Source organism: Phallusia mammillata, chromosome 1 (genome assembly GCF_965637545.1).
Source record: "Phallusia mammillata chromosome 1, kaPhaMamm4.hap1.1, whole genome shotgun sequence".
Classification (NCBI taxonomy): Eukaryota; Metazoa; Chordata; class Ascidiacea; order Phlebobranchia; family Ascidiidae; genus Phallusia; species Phallusia mammillata.
Genome location: NC_137252.1, coordinates 10,077,222 through 10,090,114, shown reverse-complemented (window position 1 = coordinate 10,090,114; position 12,893 = coordinate 10,077,222).

Sequence of the window (12,893 nt, the reverse complement as noted above, 5' to 3'; positions counted from 1 at the left end):
CGTTTCATTTTTAAGTATTGTCGAGATAATTTGGGATCGCCAGCAATTTGGATTAAACAACCAGCCCCCAAAGCAACACAAAACTTTCAAACAACATCGGTCAGTGGGAAAACGCTTTGTAGGTTCGCAACGCATTGAAATTTCTCGAAGGCAGTTTATTCCATGACTACGAAAAAATATTGATATTATGGTGGACGAACAATAGGCTTTTCTGTTTTTTTTTAATTGTGGGTTGTGATGAAACAAAACATAGCCCAGTAGGTGAAATTTTATGCATTTTGCACAAGTTTCCACTTGTACCACCTGATATAAACTAAGATCATAGATTGAACGCAAGCTCGCTGGCGGTCTCATGGAAATCGCTTCATGGACGCTGAACTTATGAGTTTAGGTTGGCGAGGCGTTAGCGTATGAAGGTAGACTGTCGACCATGTGCGCCATTCTTAAACTTATCCGCAAGATGCAAAAAATTGACATAATAGTGTCCCTTGTTTTTTTGCAGCGGTTTCAACAATATTATAAACTGCAGCGAAACACTTCCAAATGTCAAGGTTAATCAAACTTCGTCGCCTTTAACATACATTTGATAAAAAAGGCAAACGATTTTGTAGTTTTTCCTGTGAAAACATGACCGTTATAGTTCTGTAAGTTACTCATATTTTAATGTTAAGCGTATAAAGTTAGCACCGAAAATTTGATTGGCTAATTCCTTTTCAAAAATACCGTACCGGCGTAAGTTTAAGTTCGGCCAAAAATTTTATCAATTTACGAATTTGACCGAGCCCGTTTCGTGCTGCGACGTTCAAAAATCATAAAAAAATAATCAAAAAGTTTAGTTTCAGCTTTGTGTTAACCACCGATCAAAACATAGCGAAACAGATGTGAAAACGAAACGCGATATGGTTATGCAATATACAACAATTTCGATCATTAGCGACACAACTCAAATTTCACCACACGAAGGTTTAAAATGATTTTTATACCATAGCGATGACGTGTACCTAATGACAGCAGTCTTTTTATCTGCACACATGACAATTTTAGGAACCTAACGGCATAGTGGAGTACAGGTTGGGATAGATAATATTTGTTCCGCAACTAATCAGAGCTTATAGTATATTATTCGGGTTTGTCTTTGATCAGTAAAATTATTTTACGGCTTAGTGCTGTAGTTCGCATGCTTTTTTTTATTTTGTTCAAAACGACCATGTAGAATATATTTTCGTTGGGAGCGATTTCTGCAAGTACGAACAAGTCAACGCTTTCAAAAGTTTGCTGTTTGCATCTTGCCCCCGGGTTGGCAGTAAGGTAAAATAGTTTGCGGGCCATTATTACAGTCGATAACTTACAATTGACAAGGTATATTTTTTGCTTCAGGACTGTTAAAAACATACAGTTTTATTTAGAAACGGTTTAGTAATGGATGCCAACTTTACTACACCTGCCCTCACCACAGAAGAAGCAAATATCACTTCCTATAAATTTGCGTCCCGTTCATACGAGAAAATCGTGATTCCTCCTGTTCTTGTCGCATCTATGTATATTTTTACATGCTCTTTGCTTTATCAAAAACATTGCAATGAAAGGACGGATGTATTGAAACTAACCAACCGTCTTGTATCGATGGCAGCTGTATTCTCTCTCTTGGGCTCCTCTGTATTTGCACTGGACATTTTCCTTCATACCGTAAATTCGGCCTGGTGTGTAGCATCAAACATCATGCGAGGTACCTGCCTGGTGGTTGTTAGAATTACAGTGTTCACAGTGCTTTGGCTTCGACAAAAAACCCTGAACAATTCCATTACTTTCAACAGCGAATTTGTGAAACGCACTATCACTGCAATCAGATATGTAACCTTGGCTTTAGTGCCAGTCAGTCAAGTGATTTTTCTAGTTGTTGGCACGTTTCGAGGATTTGCTGCGACTATCAAAGGATGCGAATTCACTGGCGAAGTGAGCAATGCTCCTTTGACAGCTTCTATTTTGATGTTCACATTGAGTCAAGTTTGCACTCTGGTTCTTTCCATTGCCCCCTTGACATTGCGAATCAGTGATGAGCAAGTACGTGAAACCATAGTCCGAATCAGTGTGAGTACAGCAACCGTTTTCGTTTCTGATTTTATTGCGATGGCTGTTGTGTTTCTGTTTACAGAACAAATTGGCCAGTGGGCGTCTATTGTATTTTTCCCTCTCATTTTCCAATGTATTCAGGTTTTTCACGTGTTGTGCTTAATTTTCACTTTCCGCGACTATCACATGCGTTTAAATCCGCTGTGTACAAAAAACAAGGTAGCGCACAAAGCGAATTGCACAGTAACACCTGTTGTCCAAAATTGTACAACTTCTTTCGAAACAAAGGACGACATTTCGACTAACAAAATGGAAGAGAAAGAGTAATGTTTTTTCAAGCCAGTTCGACTGACATCAAGAAAAAGAAGAACTGAACTGTCGACCAAAAAGGGTCCTAAAGACTTAAGTAATTCAATACACCTTATGCTGGGATGAATTTATTTTACACACAAACAAAATACATTTTGTACAATAAATTACATAGCTTTATTGGTTTTTAACGGTTTGTTTCAACCTGTTTTGTATTATGTTTGTGTTGTATTCTATGAGCTATTTTGCCATTGTTTTGAGATGGGTTGTACGTATGGCCTGTGTGCCATCGATTAGCAAAACAACTTACAAATAGCAAATATGGCTTTTGTAGGTGTTTTTTTTATTTGATTTGTGCATGCACCACGTCTTTTTAATAGTTATCAAACTTAAATTTTGTTGTACCAAATTGACTGTGTGTCTATTTTTATCTCGTATAATTGTTTATGCAAGCAGAAACGCATGGACCTACGTACTTCTTGACCTCGTCCAGCAGTTTAAACTTAATAAATTTGATTTTGCCATTTTAATGAATGTAGTTTTTCGTTTGACAAACAACATTTTGTGTGAAATTAATAAAATATGGAACAGTGCATCAGATGCTTACGATTGTTGGTAAACATGCAGTTGCATAACATGGTACTACTCCAGGGTCGGAAACATTTTAAGAGGCGCGTGCTGATTTAGACTACTTGTTATTTTAATGTGGTAATGGGCAATGGCTTCGCGTGCCAAAATTTTATCATAATAGTGGTTTGTGTCAGCTGTAGTCAATATTAAGAAGAAAGCAGCAGAATCTTTTGTGCATATCGGCTGTATTTTAAAACAATGACATGATAAAAAAACTGAAAACAAACAATGATAACAGGTTAATTTAGTACTTGAATTGCGTGAGGTTGCCGATCCTTAAAAACCGTAAATAACCACAGAGTAGCAGAATCTACTTCAAATCAAACTTCACTACGCATAACTAACAAATTAACGTAGTAGCTTAGTTATTCCAAATAGCAAAAATACTGGTTGCACGCGAGTTCATTTGTACAGCAGAAGTCTATATCAACCGTTTGCTAAATCGTAATCGGTAGTCTAATTGTGGTTGTACGACTTCGGTCGTCAAAATTTAACCGTCCTGAAATTTGACAGGCACCGACTTGCTTAGTATCTTCCGAATCTAGAAATTAACAATAAAGTAGAGGGCGTTTAATAATGTTTGTGAAAATTTGAAATAACAAGCTAAACACTTATTAAGTAAAACAAATGCCATCAGCCCATAGCACACATTGCATAACCATATCGCGTTTTGATACACATCTGTTTCACTATGTTTTAATCGTTGGCTATCACAAACCCTAGGACGATTTTTCTGCTTGATCTTTTTGTATATTTTCGACGTTCCCGGGGAGCGTTATACACAGGTCTGTATTCAGTCTTAACTCGTTGGACCTTACGCAGACAGATTGAAATCCCCCAATGACATTTGCGACATACAACCCACTATCAACAGACAGGTGCATTTAAGTGAACAAACAACGATATTTTGTTTATTTTTGCTGCTTTTGGCTTAAACAGTAGTTCATTACATTTATTTAGTAACACAATGTGTACAGAAAGCACATACATTTCCGGCATGTATACTCTCACAACTCCTTAAAGACCGTTTCATTTTTAAGTATTGTCGAGATAATTTGGGATCGCCAGCAATTTGGATTAAACAACCAGCCCCCAAAGCAACACAAAACTTTCAAACAACATCGGTCAGTGGGAAAACGCTTTGTAGGTTCGCAACGCATTGAAATTTCTCGAAGGCAGTTTATTCCATGACTATGAAAAAATATTGATATTATGGTGGACGAACAATAGGCTTTTCTGTTTTTTTTTAATTGTGGGTTGTGATGAAACAAAACATAGCCCAGTAGGTGAAATTTTATGCATTTTGCACAAGTTTCCACTTGTACCACCTGATATAAACTAAGATCATAGATTGAACGCAAGTTCGCTGCCGGTCTCATGGAAATCGCTTCATGGACGCTGAACTTATGAGTTTAGGTTGGCGAGGCGTTAGCGTATGAAGGTAGACTGTCGACCATGTGCGCCATTCTTAAACTTATCCGCAAGATGCAAAAAATTGACATAATAGTGTCCCTTGTTTTTTGCAGCGGTTTCAACAATATTATAAACTGCAGCGAAACACTTCCAAATGTCAAGGTTAATCAAACTTCGTCGCCTTTAACATACATTTGATAAAAAAGGCAAACGATTTTGTAGTTTTTCCTGTGAAAACATGACCGTTATAGTTCTGTAAGTTACTCATATTTTAATGTTAAGCGTATAAAGTTACCACCGAAAATTTGATTGGCTAATTCCTTTTCAAAAATACCGTACCGGCGTAAGTTCAAGTTCGGCCAAAAATTTTATCCATTTACGAATTTGACCGAGCCCGTTTCGTGCTGCGACGTTCAAAAATCATAAAAAAATAATCAAATAGTTTACTTTCAGCTTTGTGTTAACCACCGATCAAAACATAGCGAAACAGATGTGAAAACGAAACGCGATATGGTTATGCAATATACAACAATTTCGATCATTAGCGACACAACTCAAATTTCACCACACGAAGGTTTAAAATGATTTTTATACCATAGCGAGGACGTGTACCTAATGACAGCAGTCTTTTTATCTGCACACATGACAATTTTAGGAACCTATAACGGCATAGTGAAGTACAGGTTAGGATAGATAATATTTGTTCCGCAATTAATCAGAGCTTATAGTATATTATTCGGGTTTGTCTTTGATCAGTAAAATTCTTTTACGGCTTAGTGCTGTAGTTCGTATGCTTTTTTTATTTTGTTCAAAACGACCATGCAGAATAGATTTTCGTTGGGAGCGATTTCTGCAAGTACGAACAAGTCAACGCTTTTAAAAGTTTGCTGTTTGCATCTTGCCCCCGGGTTGGCAGTAAGGTAAAATAGTTTGCGGCCCATTATTACAGTCGATAACTTACAATTGACAAGGTATATTTTTTGCTTCAGGACTGTTAAAAACATATAGTTTTATTTAGGAACGGTTTAGTAATGGATGCCAACTTTACTACACCTGCCCTCACCACAGAAGAAGCAAATATCACTTCTTATAAATTTGCGTCCCGTTCGTACGAGAGAATCATGATTCCTCCTGTTCTTGTCGCATCTCTGTATATTTTTACATGCTCTTTGCTTTATCAAAAACGAGGCAATGAAAGGACGGATGTACTGAAACTAACCAACCGTCTTGTATCGATGGCAGCTGTATTCTCTCTCTTGGGCTCCTCTGTATTTGCACTGGACATTTTCCTTCATACCGTAAATTCGGCCTGGTGTGTAGCATCAAACATCATGCGAGGTACCTGCCTGGTGGTTGTTAGAATTACAGTGTTCACAGTGCTTTGGCTTCGACAAAAAACCCTGAACAATTCCATTACTTTCAACAGCGAATTTGTGAAACGCACCATCGCTGTAATCAGATATGTAACCTTGACTTTAGTGCCAGTCAGCCAAGTGATTTTTCTAGTTGCTGGCACGTTTCGAGGATTTGCCGCGACTATCAAAGGATGCGAATTCACTGGCGAAGTGAGCAATGCTCCTTTGATAGCTTCTATTTTGATGTTCACACTGAGTCAAGTTTGCACTCTGGTTCTTTCCATTGCCCCCTTGACATTGCGAATCAGTGATGAGCAAGTACGTGAAACCATAGTCCGAATCAGTGTGAGTACAGCAACCGTTTTCGTTTCTGATTTTATTGCGATGGCTGTTGTGTTTATGTTTACAGAACAAATTGGCCAGTGGGCGTCTATTGTATTTTTCCCTCTCATTTTCCAATGTATTCAGATTTCTCACGTGTTGTGCTTAATTTTCACTTTCCGCGACTGTCACATGCGTTTAAATCCGCTGTGTACAAAAAACAAGGTAGCAAACAAAGAGATTTGCACAGTAACACCTGTTGTCCAAAATTGTACAACTTCTTTCGAAACCATGGACGACATTTCGACTAACAAAATGGAAGAGAAAGAGTAATGTTTTCTCAAGCCAGTTCGACTGACATCATGAAAAAGATCAACTGAACTGCCGACCAAAAAGGGTCCTTATTAAGGACTTAAGTAGTTCAATACACCTTATGCTGGGATGAATTTATTTTAAACACAAACAAAATACATTTTGTACAATAAATTACATAGCTTTATTTGTGTTTTACCGGTTTGTTACAACCTGTTTTGTATTATGTTTGTGTTGTATTCTATGATCTATTTTGCCATTGTTTTGAGATGGGTTGTACGTATGGCCTGTGTGCCATCGATTAGCAAAACAACTTACAAATAGCAAATATGGCTTTTGTAGGTGTTTTTATTTTATTTGTGCATGCACCACGTCTTTTTAATCGTTATCGAACTTAAATTTTGTTGTACCAAATTGAACTCTATTTTTATCTCGTATAGCCTAATTTTTTATGCAAGCAGAAACGCATAAGCCTACGTACTTCTTGACCTCGTCCAGCAGTTTGATCTTAGTAAATTTTATTTGGCAATTATATTGAACGCATTTTTTGTTTGACAAGGAAAATTTAGTGTGAAATTAATAAAACATGGAACAGTGTATTAGAAGCTTACGATTGTTGAACAACATTAAGTCGCATAGCATTGAACTGCTTCAGGGTGGGCAACTTTTTAAGCGGGGCGTGATGATTTATGCCTGCCTGCTTGTTACTTCCATATGGCAATGACTTCGTGTGCCAACATGTTTGTGAATAATAATGGTTTGTGTCAGCTGTAATCTATAATAAGCAGAAAGCAGAGTATTTTGTCAATGGCATGATAAAAAACAAACTAAAAACAAACAATGTAACAGGTTGATTGAGTACTCCATTTGGCACAAATTCGTTGACGTATCAGGGGTTGCCTATCCCTGAACTACCGTATATAGCTATTGAGTAGCAGAACCAACTATAAATCAAACTTCACTACACATAACTAACAAATTAACGTAGTAGCTTAGCAGCGATTTTCCAGGAATGTTTGATGATCTCTATGTGAAAGTCGCACACACCGAGTTTTTTAAAAGAAAAGACGATATGATAGTAAAATCGAACGATCTGTGCGCAACCTTAACTGGGCAATCCTTTTTAATATTGTGCACGTCTAATTGCCTGCCCTGAAGCAACGGTCTAAAATTCAAATTGACTTTTGTTTGACTGTCAATTAATGTAAAAGGAAGACTGACCTTAACTACGCATAAGGTTTTTAAGATAACTATTGCACTTAACCTCTAATCCCAGAATGGCTGCACAACGTTCAAACGACTAAGTGTAGTTGCTCTTGAATAAATTCACTTTTTGAAAAGTTATTAGGAGATTAAATAGGCGTTCCGTTTACCCCGAGTCTTATCTCAAAGCCCTGCACATTGATCCTTTTTTGTTGCCTTATCCAATCTCCAATAGTGATATGAAAACGTGCAAATGAAGAGTTAGACGTGTTAAAATTACGAAACTGGTGTTTCGGCAAAGACGCTGATTGTAGTTTCTTGCTACACTGTAAAATTTGGAGGTTGTAATAATCCACCTTGGGTTGGAAATTTGTGAAAAAAGGAAAATTTAGTGTGAAATTAATAAAATATGGAACAGTGCATCAGATGCTTACGGTTGTTGGAAAACATGCAGTCGCATAGAATTGAACTACTCCAGGGTCGGCAACCTTTGCGGCGCGTGCTGAATTAGGCTACTTGTTATTTCCATGTGGTTCTTAAGGGTAATGACTTCGCGTGCCAACATTTTTGTGAGTAATAGTGGTTTGTGTCAGCTGTAATCAAACATAAGCAAAAGACCGTACAAGGGCCCCTATACCATTGTACGTGTCAATTCACCAGTAAACTATACACGACAAGAGATCGCCGAGGAAAAGAACAGGTTGTGCATTTCAATAGGCCAAAACCGAGTAGGGGCGATTTTAGTCGACACAACAATTACAATCACGAGGATGTGGACGATGGTGAACAGATGGCCGAAAAACCCAAGAATGTGCATAATTTTCCGCCTCCAGGAGCGTACTTTGCACCACGTAAAAATACGCCACAGTGTGCAGAGCGCGTGCATACAAGACCACGGCGTAATGTTCGTCGGCCTACAATTTACCCCGCCGTTGAGATTCAATAATTTTAGGTTGTTTACTTGTATGTGTTGTTTAAATATTTCACTAAATGCACCTTGTTTGTATACAAACTATAGTCAAAAGTTGTGCACAAACTAAATTGATGCCTTGTTTGCACAAATTAAATTTATGTATTGTTTTTGTTTCACGGTTTTCCTGTGCTTTGTCCTTTTTGTGTTACGACATGGTGTTTCATTTTTCCACATCAATGCTTTCTTACTTGTTTCACTACGTTATACGTTTTTGTAATTGTTTTTCACATTGTAGTTGTTTTCATTAAGTTATAATTGTTCTATACATGCACTTATCACGTTGTTTGTTTATTTATTCTGTGTCAATTCATTGTTTATTCTGTGTCAATCCATTATTTTAATCTGTGTTAAGTTAAATCTCTTTTTATAAGATTGTGTTGACAAATGAAAAACAGTGGCCTAATGTAGTTGTGTTTGCGAACTTCGCCTCTGTACGTATTTGTATTATCGAATGTGGACATTCTATTTTTTTGTGGAGGGGGGAGTGTGTTACATAATTATTGCGTCACATTTGCTCTGTGGCGCCCCCAGTGTTCCTTCTGTAAGTGACGATACTCGACGTGGCAGGGAATGTACGTGTAGTCGTGGTTGGTGGTGATGACGGACAGATGTGTTTTACCCGTCGACTTTTATATGACCGATTTTATGCTGTGAATAAACTTTGCAACAACTGAAAACGGCATGTCTGCACCGAACTGAAAAGGCGTGTTACATAAGCACAAAATATTAAATTCGAATAAGCTGGTTGTAGTGGGGCAGCTTGTTTAGACACCCCTCCTTTAAGTGCGTGTCACAAAATGTATCCAACCTAATCCTGATTGGTTTATTTAAAAGTACGGTACGATTTTGCTTACCGTGCCTCAAGTACGGTACGGTGATATGGTACGTTTTGATTTTTGACATTTGGTACGGTACGTTGGTACGGTACGCTCTACGTAACGAGGTACGTGGTACGGTCAATGCAATATGTACCGTACCGTACTGCCATCTTTGGGTTTCGGTCTTGTGTACTTTCAGGTTTGGGCATGCTTACAAATCCGCACCTATCACTTTGCCGCTTAACGCGTTGGTTTAAACTAGAAAACCAAATGGGCAAGAAACAACAGGCTATTGGACGTGCATATTAAGCGAGAGGCCTAGCACATTTATAAGGGAAACTTTCCAAAGCAGAACCAAAACGTCATAGACCGTCGTTAGGGAAAGTTCTCAAATTAAAATGTTGGGCACCTTCCAAAAGTTCAGCATACGCCACTGGCTACGATGCGATGTAACACATTTTTTAGATCTGGCTGCAAGAAAAAGTACAAATCAAGCGAACTGTGACATGTGCGTCAATTAAAGAGTGTGTGTGTGTGTGCGTTGATACTGTCTCTTCAACACACTTGGGCGATTGTACTATACCCACAACAGTTGTCATGTTCGTCCCTGAGAGTGATAAATCTAGTTTTGATTTAAGAGTACTTCTTTCTATTCTCGGCAACAAAAGAGAAAAAATACTGCTCTGTAGCCATAGTTGAGTGCAACTGCAACTATGTTTTAGCTGGGAAAGTGAAAATAAGCACTTATGTTAACGGCGTGTACTGTTTACCCAGCAACCGGATTATCGCATAATCCGGTTAAGCGCATCAAATTTCTTGTCAAATCGATGATGCGATTAACCGGATTCGTCTGCATACGGTGATTCAGGGATAGGCAACCCCTGGCACGCCAACAAATTTACGTGTTTGTATTGAAGTACTAAATTCACCTGTTAGTCTACATTGTTTGTTTTCAGTTTTTTATCATGTCACTTTCTTAAAATCCAGCCGATATGCACAAAATACTCTGCTGCTTTCTGCATATTATTGATTACAGCTGACACAAAATGTCGATGGCAACTATAGTTCATGTAACACAACACAAACACTATACAAAACACGTTGTATTCAAACCGTTAAAAAGACAAATAATGCCATATTATTTAATGTACAAAATGTATTTTTTTGTGCTTAAAATGATTTCATCTCTGCATGAGGTGTATTGAATCAATAAGTCCTTTAGAATCCTTTTTGGCCGACAGTTCAGTTCTTCTTTTCCATGTTGTCAGTCGAACTGTTTTTTTACTTCTGTTCCACATTGTTAGTTGAAATTTTGTTTGTCTTTGTAGTGAAAGAAGTTGTACAATTTTGGACAACAGGTGTTACTGCGCAATTCTCTTTGTTTGCTACCTTGTGTTTTGTACACAGCGGATTTAAACGCACGTGATAGTCACGGAAAGTGAAAATTAAGCACAACACGTGAAAAAACTGAACGCATTGGATAATGAGAGGAAAAAACTCAAAAGAAGCCCACTGGCCAATTTGTTCTGTAAACATAAACACAACAGCCATCGAAATAAAATTAGAAACGAAAACGGTTGCTGTGCTCACACTGATTCGGACTATAGTTTTACGCACTTGTTCATCACTAATTCGCAATGTCAAGGGGGCAATGGAAAGAACCAGGACGCTAACTTGACTCAGTGTGAAGATTAAAGTAGAAGTTGCCAAAAGACTAAAGCGCACTTCCCCAGTGTATTCGCATCCCCAGGTGGTCGCGTCTGTTCCTCGAGACGTGCCAGCAACGAGAAATGTGATCTGACTGACTGCCACCAAAGTCAAGGTTACATATCTGATTGCAGCGATGGTGCGTTTCACAAATTTGCTTTTGAAGGTGATAGAATTGTTCAGGGTTTTTTGTCGAAGCCAAAGTACTGTGAACACTGTTGTTCTAACAACCACCAGAGCGGTACAACGCATGATGTTTGATGCTACACACCAGGCCGAATTTACGGTATGAAGAAAAATGTCCATTGCAAATACAGAGGAACCAAAGAGAGAGAATACAGCTGCCATCGAAACAAGACGGTTGGTTAGCTTTAATATACCCGTCCTTTCTTTGCCTCGTTCTTGATGAACTAACGAACATATAAAAATATAGAGAGATGTGAGTAGCAGAGGTGGAATCATGATTCTCTCGTACGAACGGGACGCAAATTCATCAGAAGTGATATTTGCTTCTTCTGTGGTGAGGACAGAGGTGGTAAAGTTGGCATCCATTACTAAACCGTTTCTAAATTAAACTATGTTTTTCACAACAGTCCTGAAGCAAAAAAATAGACCTTGCCTATTGTAAGTTATCAACTGCAATAAAACGAATTTACCTTATTGCGAACTCGGGGGCAAGATGCAAATAGCAAACTTTCAAAGACGTTGCATATTATTGATACTTGCAGAAAGCGCTACCAAGGAAAATATATTCTGCATGGGCGTTTGGTACAAATGAAAAAAAATCATGCGAACTACAGCACCAATGACAAACCCGAATAATATACCACAAGCTCTAATTAATTTCGTAACAAATCATATCTATCCTAACCTGTACTTCACCACCTGTACTAGTGCCGCTAGTTTGCTAAAATTGTCATGTGTGTGGTTAAAAAATACTGCTATCATTAGGTACACCTTCTCGCTATTGGTAAATAAAAATCTCATTTTAAACCTTTCTATGGTGAAATTTGAGTTGTGTGGCTGATGGTCGAAACTGTTGTATATTGCATAACCGTATCGCGTTTCGTTTTCACATCTGTTTCGCTTTGTTTTAATCGGTGGTTAACACAAAGCCGAAACTAAATTTTTTGATTATTTTTTTGTATTTTTCATCCTTTTTGGAACGTCGCAACATAAACAAAAAACACTCCCTCAAATTTGTAACATAATAAAATTTGGGCCAAAATTAAACTTTCGCGTGCACGGTTTAAAAAAGGATTGGCCAAACGAATTTTCGGTGCCAACTTTATACACTTCTCATCAAAATACCAGTAACTTAAAAAAACTGTGTCGGTCATGTTGTACAGGAGATACCGCGAGTCGTTTGCCATTCTAATCAAATGTATGCAAAATGCAACGAAGTTTGAATAACCTTGATATTTGAAAGTAGTTTTTTCCTTGTGTTTTTGAAGCGGTTCAAAAAACACAAGGGACACTAGGCCTAAAATACTTGTTGCACGCGTGTTCATTTGTGTGTTGCACGAGTATTTCCCAGGGTTTTATAAGCAGATTTTAAACAACAAACGATAAGGACCACGTCTGCAATTGTTTCAGATTTGTTATTTCTGCCCTGATAGGGTTTAACTCAAAACTGTCGAACGTACATCGGAAAGTTTACGACATAGTCCGTTTTGGGCCTTGTTGGTAAACTGCTGGCCAAATTTACAGAGCACAACTTAAAATACTTACCTCTACTGTGTTTAGTCGACAAAAACTTTGGGTTATGCAGAAAAACAAAAC